Source organism: Pinus tabuliformis, chromosome 8 (assembly GCF_031772625.1).
Source record: "Pinus tabuliformis cultivar Carrire ecotype Pingquan chromosome 8, CPIR1, whole genome shotgun sequence".
Classification (NCBI taxonomy): Eukaryota; Viridiplantae; Streptophyta; class Pinopsida; order Pinales; family Pinaceae; genus Pinus; species Pinus tabuliformis.
In genome coordinates this window covers 379,305,241-379,321,581 of record NC_142294.1, presented here as the reverse complement: position 1 = coordinate 379,321,581, position 16,341 = coordinate 379,305,241, and the positions used below count along the sequence as shown (strand labels likewise).

Below are 16,341 nucleotides of genomic sequence, written 5' to 3'. Positions count from 1 at the left end.
GGCCTACGATTGCAATAAGGGGTTGGGAAAAAGCAGTTTCAGATAAAGGGAGACTTTGGGCTATGCACAACACTATTTTTTCAATGACTTGGTTGGGTTCCCAAATCAAAAAAAAGTAAGGCTATCTATAAGGGCATGATAACTAGGGAGTGCCAAGGTGTGCTAGGGAATGACAAGAAGTGCTAACACATGTGAGACAGTTCCAAGACATGTTAGGCATACCAATACATGCCAAGATGTGCCAGGTTATATAATGTGGCACCAACGCATGTTAGGGAGTGCTAGGGAAACACAAGGGAACACTAGTTTCAACTGCATGGAAATGAATGAATAAGAGTGTGTGATAGGGAGTGTTAGCGAGTTCCAAGTGTGCTAAGGAGGATTGAACCCATCAAATTTAAGCACACTAACCAAAGGATAAACCAAGGATCCAATGACCCAAATTGAAACTAGATACAAAATCCATTTCAAAATACTCAACCTAGATGATTTCTAAGGAAATACATGTGTCATATACTGAATTCAGCAAAACCAATTCCAAAAAAAGAAACAACCCAGTTTAATTCTAAGGAAAATATGTGCTGGAGCTACAAACCTGTATTTCTATCGACCCCCGGCATAAACCTTTGCCTAGTACTTGGTCTTACATGTATCTAAGGCATACAGTATGGTAGTTCTCATGAGCCCTGTTATGGATCCTAAAGTTGTGTTTGTCAAAGATTCAAAATCAACCCCATTCCATATAAATTCCACCAAATAAGATCTCTAATCTATATATATATATATATATATATATATACTGTAGGGGTACAAAATCAGGTATTGAGAACCCAAAGTGCCAATACAGAAAATTGATGATTGATGTTGGAAGTCCAATAATAAGAAGTTCGGTTGCTCACAACTGAGATTCCAAATCAAAACAAAAAATCCCCCTAATGGATTAGAATAGATAAAAATCAATTTGTTTAACTAATCCAATATATGGGAGTTTGATGCAAGTGATGACGCTGACTCTTGACTTACCCAGCTATCAGTTATGAGGAAGCTCAGATTGCAGCCATTATTGACGATTTTGATGTAGCATTGAATGTTTGGTGTCTCAATTAACCAAGTTGTGAAAAGTTCAATTGGATCTTTGTGTTGGTCTGGATTGAAGTTAGAGTTTTTTGATGAAGCTATTTTAAAATTGGGTGGTAGCATTTTATGTAACTACATGTAATGGTTCACAATGCTATTGACGGAGATAATGTGCACTAGTCGAGTGGACTTGGAATTGGAATTCAACGTTGTTATTAGATTTATTTTATATTTGGATTAATCAAGTATTCAAGAATTTAGATAGATACCTGTGCGCAACAAAGGGAAGAGTAAGATTGTCGATCGCATGGAGGAGGAGCAAAGCTGCAAGTTTTGAGCAGATCTAGTTGTAGAACAAGTAGCTATGGCTATTTAGGTAAAGAGGAAGCAACACAGCAAGCGAATTGTGTGAAGGTAGAGGGATAAGAAGAGAATGGAAGGAGCAGAGGAGGAGTTGCATGAGCTGAGGAAGAAACTCTGAAAAGAACAAGAGTTGTGAAAACAAGAGAGGGAAGTGTAACAGCAACAGATATAGTAGGGGTGCAACATCTGCAGATAGAAGAAGCATCTCCCATACAAGTAGTTTATTCATATTAACAATTGGCATCAGGCAAATAGGGTGAACCATCGTAGGAGCGAGACTTCGCTCATGAGATAGAACAAGCACTTAAACAGTTGGATGCAAACATGGAGCAACATGAGTTGGAACAGGACACCAACCTCATGCCTCACCACAAAGAGGTTGACTCACCCACTTCAATGCATCGAGATTATGAGAATGTATCAAATGACTAAGGAGGTACTAAGATCCTTAATGGTCAACCAAAAGGAGAGATGCACAACATCACTTTTAACCAATCTCATCACAGAGTTGTGTGGTCTCACAGAGTACCAACTATGGAGGATCAAACATCTCTTGCTCAAGTTGAGGAGCAAGTGATTGTGAATGATGTGAACAAGCATCCGGTTTCCTTGGCTGATGTAACCAAAGTGTATGCTAAAGCCACTAGCTCAAGTGTTCACTTTCTGATAGCTGAGAATGAGCGAAGGGCGAAGGAACTACAAGTGGCCAAGCAAGGAGGAGACTTGGTGACAATGTCCGCTCTAGCTGAACTGAAGAAGGAAATACTAGATGAAGTATTAACCCTTGAAACAGTTATGCGAGCATTGTACTCCAAGTTTGGTACCGTGCATAAGGTAGTCGTCCATCTCAACGAATGGTAGAAGCGATGTATTAGAAGAGCATGCATCTTGATTAACGTGCATGCTTGATAGGTCCCTATAATACTAGTGATTACCCCATTACTATTGTAGTTGTATCCCTTATTAACATTGTTGTGCCCCTATTACCCCGATATTTTTATTACTATGCCCCATAGAATCCCTTTATTGTTATTTTTGTGGCTTTATATTATTATTGTTAGGTTGGCTGGGTTATATTGCAACTCCTTAGACTCCTATATATAGAAAGGAGGTTTTGTCATTTGAATCATTGAAGAATTATTCATTTATGTAATGTAAAGGAGGTTTCCCCCTCGAAGAGGCTGAATTCTAAGGCGTGGATTTATCTTTTATATCTTTTCTTGAGCTGGTTTCATAACATTTGGTACCGGAGATTTTACGTTCCTTACTAGGTGTTTGCATTTTATTTCCTCGGGGCATCAGTTACCAATAATAATGTTTTACTATGCCCTTTAAATTCCTTCAAACCAAGCTTACGCAAAAATTTAAAAAAAAACTACAAACCTTTTTTCACTTCATAGAAGCCTGATATTGAATCTGATGTATCTCTATAATTTCGGATCATCCAGTTCTGAAATTTCGATATGTAGTAGCCTTTTGTGTCCTCTTTCCAATGTCACCAGTCTGATCCAAATTGGATTCTCCAAGGAAGAGTTATGCAAAATCTCCCACAGTTACCTGCTTATAGACTAGTTTAGTAGAGCAAAATTGTGCGGCATGCCACGAGTCACTGTTTCAACCTTTGGCTCTAAAAAAATATATACAAGAAACTACGGTCCATCCTATTTCTATACCTTCTTACGAAATTTCAATCTGATGCTCAGAAAGAAAGTTATGACAGTTTTCCCTAGGTCACCTGTTTGGAATGTAATTCAGGAGTCTACAACAAGACCAACTTCCTCAGATCATATCTTTGTAAATATAGTGTGAAAAGTTCTGAAATTTGGATCCTTGATTCAGCGTGATGTCTCCTCAAATGGGTTTTTTTTTAGCTTCTGAAACATCGTAGAAAAAAAGTTATAGTGAAAATGCCATGATGACCTGTTGGGAGCAGCGAAACCCTAGAATCCAAAGCTCTGATACCAAATCCATTGACTTGCTCATGAGGAAGCTCTGGTTCATCGTAGGGTGATACCAATATTTTTTGATGATATAATAATCTACATCAAGTATTGGAAGGATCATGTTGAACATGTTGAGAGGGTGCTACAACTATTGGAGGAGAAACAATTATATGTAAAAAGATCCAAATGTTTCTTTGGAGTACAAGAGGTGGAATATCTGGGTCATCTTGTATCTCATGAAGGAGTTAAGGTATACCCTAGCAAAATTAAAGCCATTAAGGAATGGAAAATCCCCACATCCATTAAGCATCTGCGAGGATTTCTCGAGTTGACAGGGTATTATCGCAAGTTTGTTAAGAATTATGGGAGAATAGCAGCACCTCTAACAACATTATTGAAGAAAGATGCATTTTCATGGACTCCAGAAGCAACAAAGGCCTTCAAACATCTTAAAGACGCAATGTGGCAAGCAACGGTCTTAGCTACACCAGATTTCACAAAAACCTTTATTGTGGAATGTGATGCTTCAGGAAATGGAATTGGTGCTATTTTAATGCAAGATGAAAGACCCATTGCTTTTGAAAGTCATCCAATCGAGGGAAAGCTTTTACACAAAGCTATTTATGAGAAGGAAATGTTGGCAATTCTACATGCACTTAAGAAATGGCGACCCTACCTAATGGGAAGACACTTCAAGGTTAAAACAGATCATGATAGCCTTAAATATCTTTTAGAACAAAGATTATCTTCTGAAGAGCAACAAAAGTGGGTCACAAAGATGTTGGATTATGACTTTGAAATCATCTACAAAAAAGGGAAGCAAAATGTGGTGGTAGATGCACTCTCAAGAAAGGATGAGGATGTGGAAACGTTGTTGTGCGCCATTTCTATTATCCAACCAGATTGGATAAATGAAGCAAGGGAGGAGTGGAAGAATGATGAAGAAGTGTGGGCACTTATTCGAAAGTTACAACAACATTCCAGTACATCTGATACATTTAGCTGGCAAAATGATTCGTTATGGTACAAAGATCACTTATACCTCTGTAAGAATTCGCAACTCAAACAAAAGATTCTTATGGAATTGCACACTTCTCCCTTAGGAGGGCATTCAGGATTTTTAAAAACTTACCACAGGGTTAAGAAGGAATTTTTTTGGGATGGCCTTAAATCAGATATTCAAAAGTTTGTGGTAGAATGTTTGGTTTGCCAACAAAATAAAGTTGAAACAATTAAGACCCCAGGTCTATTACAACCTTTATCCATTCCAAGCCAACGTTGGGAAGAGGTTTCAATGGATTTTATCACAGGTTTACACAAGTCTGAGGGAAAGAGTGTCATCATGGTGGTAGTTGACAGACTTAACAAGTATGCACACTTTTGTGCATTATCACATCCATTGAAAGCTAGTACAATTTCTACTGCTTTTATGGAAACAATTCAAAAGCTACATGGAAACCCAAAGATTATTGTAAGTGACAGAGATCCCATTTTCACTGGAAATTTTTGGACAAAATTATTTTCTTGTCTTGGTACTCAGTTAGATCATAACTCATCTTATCATCCTCAATCTGATGGGCAAACTGAGATAGTAAACAAATGTTTGGAAGGATATCTTCGTTGCTTTGTATCTGATAAACAGACACAATGGGTCAAATGGTTGCCTCTGGCTGAATGGTGGTATAACACTTCCTTCCATACAACAACAAAAATGACCCCATTTATGGCACTTTATGGATATTAGCCAGCATCCATCACATCATATTTAAGAGAAAATTCTAAGGTTCAAGCAGTGGAACATCACATTGAACATCAACAACAGGTCCTCCAACTCTTAAAGGATAACCTTGTGTTGGCACAAAACAGAATAAAACAACAGGAAGATCAACATCGCAGTGAAAGAAGTTTTGATGTAGGCGATTGGGTATTCCTACGGCTAGAACCATATAAACAAATGTCCCTCAAGCGAGCTAAGAAGGATAATAAATTATCACCAAAGTATTATGGTCTGTACAAGGTGTTGCAAAAGATTGGTACTATGGCATACAAATTGGAGCTTCCTACAGTGTCTCGGGTGCACCCAGTTTTCCATGTTTCATGTTTAAAGAAGGTTATAGGCGACAAGCTCCCAGTTCAAACAATATTTCCAGAACTTGACGAGGAAGGAAAAATTATATTGGAACAAAAAGCAATCAAAGAAGCAAGAACTCGACAGCTACGAAATCGATCAATTTCGAAGTATCTCATTAAGTGGAAGAACTTATCTGCTGAAGATTCCACATGGGAGGATGATAATTTTATGCAGAAGCATCCAGAACTACTCAAGCGTTGAGGACAACACTTTTTTTGAAGGAGAGGGGCATGATAGGTCCCTATAATACTAGTGATTACCCCATTACTATTGTATTTGTATCCATTATTAACATTGTTGTGCCCCTATTGCCCCCATATTTTTATTACTGTGCCCCATAGAATCCCTCTATTGTTATTTTTGTGGCTTTATATTATTATTGTTAGGTCAGCTGGGTTATATTGTGACTCCCTAGACTCCTATATATAGAAAGAAGGTTTTGTCATTTGAATCATCAAAGAATTGTTCATTTATGTAATGTAAAGGAGGTTGCCCCCTCGAAGAGGTTGAATTCTAAGGCATGGATTTATCTTTTCTATCTTTTCTTGAGCTAGTTTCATAACAATGCTGCTATTGATAACATGCAAACATGGATGATGAAGTACAAGGGAACCCAACTTCACTTGCCAAAGATGATGAGGGCCAATGTGGTCGAGCTGCAAGCACATATCTGCAGTCAGATCCATAACTATGAGGACCTCCCACAACTCATCACTAGCCCCATGCATGAGTATTCAAGAGCATGGATGTTGTGGTGCTCACACATGTGATCCCATCACTTGGGACTCTCACCCATGTGAAGACCAAGAAGTAGGTTCGACTAGAGCTTGACTCGTACTTCGATGAGTTGATGCGCATCGACACTAGCCCAGACTTGCCTATCACTGTAGACATCATGCACAAATATGTTGCTCATCCAGCCATATTGAAGACAATGATGTGCATGCTTTCAAACGAGTTGGACAGAGGAGCCTAAGCAATGTATCCATATTCTATGGAGGAAAGGTTTAGGTTTCAGACAGATGTCACAGCTGGACAGACATACACTAACAAGGACTAAAAATCTTGGCATCAATATGTTATTGTTGATCAACATGAGGACATCGAGTAGTTGGACTTCTATAGTTGTCTAAGTCAGAGTGATGTCTAGTTTGGCTTGCTCAAGCCATTTTTGTTCACATGGGTACATGTGCATTGTAATGTTATGTCATGTCAAGTGTAAGCCAAGTGTCAATAGTGGATGTAATAGTCATAGAGTAGGTGAAGAGTCATGAGGGTAGTTGAATGGTCACAAAGGGGAATGTCAAGGGTCACCCCACCCTTTGCTATAAATGGTCCCTCATAACTCATTGTATAGGCTTTTGGTCAACCAAGCTTCTGATAAGACTATCTTGGAAAGATCTTGGATAGTATTGTAATGTGGCTTTGGCTTCTCCACTGCACGAAGCTACTTCATCTCTTTGGAGGAGCAGGGGAATGTGGATGTAACGTTCCACTATTGGGGCTAGCAGGTTTACATGGATGTATTTTATGATTGGAACTTACACTTCTTTATATAATAACAGCCAGTATGTTTTCATGCATATGTTGTTATTGTAGTTGGATTGTTCTGATTGTTGTAGCAATGTATATTGTTTAACTTATGTATTTGTGTATGAACTACTTTGTATGAAATTATATGAATCTTGTTGTAGATGTGTTGTTGGTTTGACCATCAATTTGGATTGCCAGCTGACCTGATTTCTAGCTTGTGATGCATCTTCGGTCATGCATTCCCTTCCCAGTTGAGTACTGTTACAGGTTTCCAATGGGCACACTCATCCCAATCCACCTATGTTAGAACACCTCTCATGCACCTTCCTTAACTCACTGTAGTAGTCACACCCTTCCTACTGACAGAGTTATCTTACTTGCCTCTATGCAACATCATGGTCAAGGCATTGCTTTATGACCCACTGCCGAGACTCCTACACCAAACGGTCTGAGGTCTAATTGGGACTTCTTACCGGGTAGATCCCCTTGACATGTTGGCGGGTCCAACACCGTCAATAGATTCCTTTGTCGAAAACTGAGTAGAAAATCCTCGGCACACAGTCGCATCCCTTCTTTGATAGGAGATTTGCCACTTGATTCTACTCTCTATAGACATTATTAGAGGCCAGCCTTTGAAAGGTATTCATAAAATATCTTATGTGTTGCATCCAAAATGTAAGGGAAGGTGGTCCATTTTTTTTTCTCAATTGTACCCAATCTAGGATCATCTTGGAATCTCCAAACAAGTAAATCTTCAATTGCAAGCCAGTTAGCACGTAAAAGAGCCCCCAAGAGTATGATTAGCTCAACTCTATTATTTGATCCTGTGCCATTATACCAACTGAAATGGAAGGTGTTGTCTGGCTTCAAAACCAAATGTGTCCCACTTCCACAAACCTCGTTGGTGGATGCTCCATAAAAAAAATAAAAAATAAATAAAAGATAAAAAAATAAAGTACGACCATAGCTCCATGAGTTGAAAATGTCTTCTAGGTTGTTCCTCCTTCATTAGCCATATCTCCATAAAATATGCAAATATCTTTAAATAGGCGTCTCTAGTATCTGGTTCTGTTTGTTCAAAAATCTTCTCATTCCTGCTTCTCCACATGCCCCACAAAATATAGAAAGGAAAGGAATGATATGTCTTGAAACCTTCAAACCATTGAGTGATACATCTCTAAATGGAAACCATGTTCTATATTACATGTATTTTAATTGTTTGAAGAAGCCCACTTCATACTGAGATCGCAAAAGGACATGTTAGAAATAGATTTTCCATGTCTTCTAAATCTTCTTTGCATAAAGAGCATCTTCCAAAATCAAGAAAGCCCCTCTTGTGGATATTATCCCAAGTTAAAATATTTTTATGGACCACCAACCACATAAAACATTTTAATTTGAGAGGTATATCCCATCTTCTAACGCTGATCGTATGAAATGGTACTTGAGGTGTATATGCTTAGTCTTGGAATGAAATGCGGAGTTCTTTGCAAGATGTATGGCACTCTGGCTGTCACTGTATAACCTAACCAACTCCTGCTTCTTATCCAATTCATCCAGAAACCTTTGTAACCAAATCATTTATTTACTAGCCTCTGTAGTAGCAACATACTCTGCTTCTATTGTTGAGAGTGCAATAACACTTTGTAGTTTTGAGACCCATCTAACAGGTGTTCCACCTACAGTAAACATGTACCTTGTTGTGCTCCTCCTATTATCTCTATCACCCACCATATCTGCATCAACATGTCCCTGTAGAGAAATGTTTGAACCACCAAAGTATAATTCTTTATTTGTGGTACCTCTCAAATACCTGAGAATCCACTTCACTACCATCCAATGTTCTTTTCTTGGATTGTTCATGTACCTGCTTACAACTCCCACTGCATGTGCAATATCAGGCCTTGTGCAGACCATTGCATACATCAAGCTTCCAACTGCTGATGCATATGGAACTTTAGACATATAATCCATGTCTTCTTGGGTCTTTGGGCACATCTCCTTACTAAGTTTGAAATGGCTAGCAAAAGGTTATCAGAACTTGCAAAATTTGTTATCAGAACCAGCACAAACAATGAATGATAAACAAAATGAAAATGGGGAAAAATGTTGCATACCCACTCTAAGAGACTGCCATCTGCTTCCATACTTGATGTTGTCCAAGAATAAGCAGGTCATTCAACTAGTGTCCACATCCTCGTATCCACAGTAGAATTCATTAGATACATTATGAAAAAATAACACACCAAAATAAGTCAATGAAATCCTTGAAAATATAAATGAACTAAGATTAGTTGTCCATATTTGCAGCTACTGATGTAGCTTTTCCATGTAGACAAACAGTTCTTATGGTAGAAATAAGCCCATAGCATCCAAATTGCAAAATTTGTTATCATAACCAGCACAAACAAGGAATGATAAACAAAATTAAAATGAGGAAAAATGTTGCATACCCACTCTAAGAGACTGCCATCTGCTTCCATACTTGATGCTGTCCAAGACTAAGCAGGTCATTCAACTAGTGTCCACATCCTCGTATCCACAGTAGAATTCATTAGATACATTATGAAAAAATAACACACCAAAATAAGTCAATGAAATCCTTGAAAATATAAATGAACTAAGATTAGTTGTCCATATTTGCAGCTACTGATGTAGCTTTTCCGTATAGACAAACAGTTCTTATGGTAGAAATAAGCCCAAATTTTTCCCTTGGTGGTGCATCACGACGTACATTACTAGCATGACCAATATGTTGATGGTTACCACCACCATGAGGATGCTCAATTAGATTCATAGTCGCACCACGAACCTTGGGAAAACAATTTCTTTTGACCTTGTATTTGTGGTATGCATTTCCAACCTTGAGCATTGGTTTTGTGTTATTCCACCTCGAGCAACTTGACCAATCATAGATCTACAACCACTTGGCACAATCTTCTTAGCTCCAGAGGGAAGCTTCACCCTAGAAAATGAGACAATCACGTCATATAACAAAATTTATCTTCAACATAGAACCAAGATTCAACATACAATCTGAAAATAAGGCCCCAAGTATCTTGTAAACTATGACTAACATGTTTCCTATAAATTTTAAGAAGAATTAAAATAATTATTCTTTATTTCTAATATTCCCATTCAGACAATATAGATCTTTTGATCCATGATAAAAGTTAAGCAGTCCCACTCTTTGTTCTCATGTTTCCACTACCAAATATTCTAGCTTAAAATCATTTAAATAAATTTGTTGATGTTGACTATGTTGTTTTATCTATGCATGGTGTTATAAGCTAGACAAAACCACCGCATGAGATCATGCTATCTTATTTTGAACTCCATTTTTCTTACATGCCACCTTTCACATCTATTATCCATAAAGATTATGGGCATGGCACTTCCAATAAGGCTATGTAAGCTGATTCATCTGTTACTCATGTAAATATTCTTCTAACTCGTTAAATGTATATGTGTAAATATAAGATATCGCTTATTTGACCTTTTCATATTGCTCAGTTTTTCCTATAGTGTTTACTCCTTGATCTATTGGAAAAACTAATATCTACTAGCATATTTGTGGAGTCAATTCTTGGCTATGCGACTGACTGGTCGGAATCTAACCCATCAAAGTCACCCAAGGATTGTTCTTGGCCCCATCCACATGAAATGGCTCCTTGGAGAGTCAAATAGACCACAAGGACCACATGTCAAGAGAACGATTCGAATCTAGGTGGACAGGAGAACGTCTCCTAAACATCCAAGCTAAAGCCTGTTAACTCGTTTGAAGCTTGTGATTATGCTTTGAGGGTAAACACAACTTTGTGCTTATTGGGATCCAAACATCTCATGTTGTCTTTTAGGCATAAACCATCAACTTATGGATATTCAATCACCACAATCTCTCTGCTTATGGTTTCACACTCAGTGGTAGCGATGACCCAAAACCTACTCCAAATGTCCCTCTATATATATGATAAATGAAAAGGGCATATAGGCATTTAGCTTTTCAATCAAAAATGTCTTGGCTCCTCGAAAAGCTCCACTTGACAAAGAAACAATCCCATTTGCTTTGATGGATCCAACCAATAGAAGGATGACCCAGAATTTTTTCTCTTTAAAGGTTTTTCTTTTATCTCAAATAATCCCTCATGTTCATTCTTTTACACCTACAAGCCAACCTTCGTATTGGTTCTGATTCTCTATATGCCTCCTAGGTTAAGGTGGAGGAGTCTTACTACGATGCTCATAGGTTGATTCTATATTAAATAGTGTATGTCTGATGCTGAAAGATATCAATGTATGTCCAAGTCCTGAGGCTTCTTCTTTCAAACTACTATGGTGATACACTCCAAGGGCAACAGTTTTTCATCATTGCATTTATCTTTGTTCTTGACAAAGAAAACCTTATGTACAATATGCCTTGGTTTATGGAGGGTTGGATATTTTTTTCCAAGGCCATGGAAGATAGGTTTTAATATATTCATTGAATTCTTATCCTTAGGCATTATCTGGGTGCAAATGTCTAGCCTACCTATTAGATGTCTGAATGCCAACTCACTCAAGGCAATTAGAAATTTTTTTTGTAGATTTGTTTTCATGGCCACAAGGATAGCTGATCTATCAAATTATAGGTCTCTACCCAAATACTTTAAATTGGTTTAAGAAAGGGTCTTGCAAAAAAATTCATGATATATTATAATCACTGTAGTTGGACATAAATGTTGGATTATGAACACATTTCTTTCTGAGCATAACCTCGTCTAACAGCTAAATCTGAAACTTTTTCTCATGAATGTACACACATAAATAGAGGAACACTTAATGAGAGGAAAATGTGTTCAATCACCACTGTGTAGAAAAAATATCACATAAATATGATCTTGGGCCCTCCTGACTCTGAAATGCTCACCTTCCTCTGGTACTGGTACTGTTCCTACCAATGTTAGGGGAATTGTAGCAAATAATATTCCAGATAATATGTCATATTAGGTAGGGGAGATGTTGCAACTAAAAGAAAATAAAACGAGATCTTTCTGATAAGCTTAAGGTTGAATGTAAATCTTACATCCTCATTGGGCCAGTTCTGGTCCTAACATGTTCGGTGAAATTGTAGCAAATACTATGGCTAATGTGTGTTCTGAGCAAGGGAAGATGTTGGAAATCAATCATTTGAATAAGCAGACAGGTGAAAGCCAATCATGATTCCTAAGGAACCCTAAACTTCAGAGAAGTCTTCTTTGAAATATGATGACAAGGGTTAAATTGAATTTAAGTTAAATAAGAAATAAAAGGGGAAAACGTTCAGATTATATGACCCTTCAATCAAGGGGAGGTGAGATAAATTGATGTTTTTTGGTCAACTTTCTGATAGGGTTTTTAATTACCTAGTATAATATGTAATGTTGTCAGTCTCAAAGTATAAAGTGTCTATCGATCATTTACCTAAAGACCAAGAAATGTATCCTATAAGATAAATACTTGACATAGAAATCTTGTACATTAATTTCTCTCTAATAAGGTTTTATTTACTTGCAACAAAAATGAAATTGAAGGAAAAAACAAATTGTTTATTCACTAGAGACATGATTGGTTTTCAAGCGGGGGTGGTGATACTGCCCACTAGAGTTCAATTCCCCCATCACTGTGACATGTTTAGATAAATTCATGAAGAGAGGAGAGCCATGGCTAGCACATGCAAGCCGGTGGGGTGGTCAAGCCTATCTTGTCGTACCGTCGAATTTTCACAAATCCAAGTATTGTTTTGGAAGCACTAAAGATAAACGCAAATAATTTATGTTTTGAAGGAGTATATTTAAGACTTTTCATTTTTAACAAAGACCCCAACTTAAGGTTTTCATGGTTACCAATAAAATCCTAGAGGTAGGAATCAAAAGCAAACCCGCTAATGTAATTCAACCTAATAATATTAAGCATTTAGATCTCCAAATACAACTGTCATGGGGGTGAACATAGCGAAACCCTAAGAATGTCTATCCTTGAAAACCATCATCCTTAAAATATAAAAACCAATCAAACCTCGTAGTGCTATGGTCAGGATTGTGGCCAACACCAGTGGTGCCAGAAACAAACCCACCCTAAATATAATTGAAAAAAAACTTGGTAGTGTCGTTATTGATATTGTGGCTGACGATGATGGCATAGTCTCTAGAATACCTATCAAAAGAACCCCGATCACCGACATTCTATTCCACATTGCAAACAATGCCTCTCTCTAGAATAGACCTCAAGGGCAACACGTTACACACGGTCAAATTGGCCTTGTTTTCATACTAAAAAAATTGTCCTGTGTACATACCTTCATCTGCTACCAAGAGTTATTTCGGATGCTTGTAAAGGAATGGGTTCTTAAAGGTCACCTTGCAGAGGGGAGTGCCGCGGCCAGGGTCATGTATGTCATCAATTACAATTCCCTTGATGTATCCATTCTGCTTGCCATAGTAGAGGCTTCTGAAACGTGTAGGTCCCTTCCTGTGATGGGTGTGGGATTTGAACGGGGAGCCTCCTCCTTTTTTTTGTGCATGAATAATGTGACCCATGTCTGAAGATCAGAGCAAATCACTACACAAAGAGTTTGGATCTGTTGTGAAAAATACGAAAATTGGGCAATTCCATTCATATATCGAATTGTTCGGAAAAAATTCCATTCGTTTTACAGGATTAGTTTATCATCTGCCTGTAAGGAGATTGTGTTGAGATTTTATTCTATATCCACATACGTATAGGGGTGGCCACTAAAGAAAAAATAAATGACCACATGATGGAAGAATTTGAGTTGTGAAGTCAGAAAATTCAATGTGTAATGCAAATTATTTTAAATTTTAAATATATTTATATTAATTAATTAATTAAATTTTATATTTTTTAATGTTTAATTTTTAATTATATATTAATTAATTGAAAATTTTAATAGGTTTATATAAGAATAAATTTTATATATTTTTAATATTTCATATTTAGATTTTCAATTAAAGTTTTAAATTTTGAAATAAAATAAATTTTTGGAGGGAGGAGTGAAATGAGTTTTTTTTTTAGTGAATTGTAATTTTAAACTTGTTTGTATTTGTCAAAATTAATAGAAATTATTTAAATTTCAAAATTAATGGAAATAAATGAGAAAAAAGTGGTTGTTATAGAAAGAAAACTACATATTTGTTAACATTTAAGATGTATGTTGACGAGTTTTTTTAGAATTGAAAAATTATTATTCGAATTTTTACCATATCATATCGAATTCGAATCTGAATCTAAATTTAATCTTGGTAACTATGGTTTGATCCAATGTGATTGAAGAGCGTTTGTCTATATCCAGTAGTTGTTTGACACAAATTCCATGATTCCTCTACTCATGACCCCAAATATAGGGATTACATAGAAGATGAACTATTACATGATTTAATAGCATGGACTAAAAACTTTGTAAGGGTGGAAGAATCAATCATGCCATGGAAAATACAATTGAAATTCAAATTGTTCAAACAATCCATCAGTAAAGGCTGGTTACACTAGTATGATGGTGCAATTCCATAATATAACAGATATGGAAGATATGGAATTGGTAGTTCAGAACTAGTTTTCCCTAGTTCAATTGCCATTATAAGCACCAGTAGAATTTGAAATCACTCAGGTGGTTGAGATGCTGGGATTTAGGGCACCAAACACAGATATCTATCGAAAATCCAACCCCACCATAGAGATCTGGATTGTCTAGGTGCTATCGTCATAGAAAAATTGCCAAGTTGTAAAACAATGCCAATTATCAAGGAAGGATCTACAATTTATAACCCCTGGGGTTTACCACCAAGGCACCCAAAACCCCAAATTTATGGCCTCTACAGTTTAATCATTTTTTCCTTTGTGATCAACCAATTCTAGTCTACGCATTTATACCATGACGGCAAAACCTCCTCAATGAGAGCTGAAATTTCGATAAGAAAATAAAAGTAGAGGAAGAACTCAAACAATAAAGCAAGAAAAGTGAATTATGAAAAAGAGAAAAACAAGGAGAGTGAAAAACATCTTAGAATCCCAACAATTTGAAGTGCAGAATAGAGGATCTGGGCAAGCATGGGAAGATGGTCGAAAGATGGGTAGCAAAATTATGTAAGTGGAAGAGGCTTACTGATATCGCATGCATGTGTTGCAATCAAGACAACATGAAGCCTTCATTTGTTTCATGTGATCCCCCTATTCATTGCTTTTGAAATGCCTATTTTTACCCATAGCATCCAACCTGACAATTTATACTCCTCTCACTTGCAAAATAGTTTTATTTTAGTCAACTTCCTCAAATTAGATATTAAAATTTATTTTCAAATAAAATAAAATGGCTATATTTTTTAATATTAAAAGTTATTTTTAAATTGCCCCATGGTGTAGATCATGATAGGATGGTTTGTTAAGGAATTTCTTATGATGTTATTGGTTTAAACCTCAATTAGCTCAGTGTGCCACGTGTGAGGCAATGTTTTTAAACTTGGAGGTGATCGTGGTAGTGGATAGAATCAGTCCCCTATCACGTAAGTACAAGCTCGCTATAGTTGTAGATTCTGCGATATACAGAAAATAACAATAATCATATTAATCTTATTTTTTCAATTTTATTGATTTAGTTATTTATCAAAATTAGATGTTATTAAAAGCACAAGATTTTATTTGAAGTAGTTTAGGCGATCTCAACAAGGGAAACTAATTTCCTTGTAAGCATTTTCTAAATTATGTCTCCATTCAAACACTCTCATAGAAAAAAATATTCTTAACCCCATGTTTCTGGGAAAACTAGTGTCTTGTCGAATGACTATCCCTCTAGGTTTGGTAGCTACAGCAGAAACAACAGTTTAAAGCAATTCAATGATTTATTCTATGTGTAACAGATAATAGAAAGATAATGGAACCAACCTGGAACTTCTGCTTAATCCCTTGTTTTATCTCTCTCCCCCTTGACAAAGCTTGCAACTCCTCCCTGTACTTAACCAGCTTGGAGAGTACTTGCACAAACACAGTAATAAAGAACTGTCAAAGCATCTTGATCTATTACAACATAAACGTTACAGAATCAGATATGTAATGAACAAATGATAGCATTCAGAAATGATAACATTCACAATTGCACGATCAGATGGAAGAAAACTTGAAGAACTTTATTAATAGAAGGGAGAATTACAACCCAGTTGTCTGATCCAGCATCATCCTACCAGCTTCAATCCCTCTTCACCTCATGAAATAGCAAGATCACACCAACAATACAATGCTCTTTCCTCAAATACAAACTATCAACAC

The 16,341-nt window shown here is 36.8% G+C and overlaps 1 pseudogene; it reads right to left on the bottom strand.

The window, feature by feature from the left end:
• Positions 1-9,673: 9,673 nt before the first annotated feature.
• Positions 9,674-13,601, bottom strand: LOC149235690 (large ribosomal subunit protein uL2-like; annotated as a pseudogene).
• Between the last annotated feature and the right edge of the window lie 2,740 nt (positions 13,602-16,341).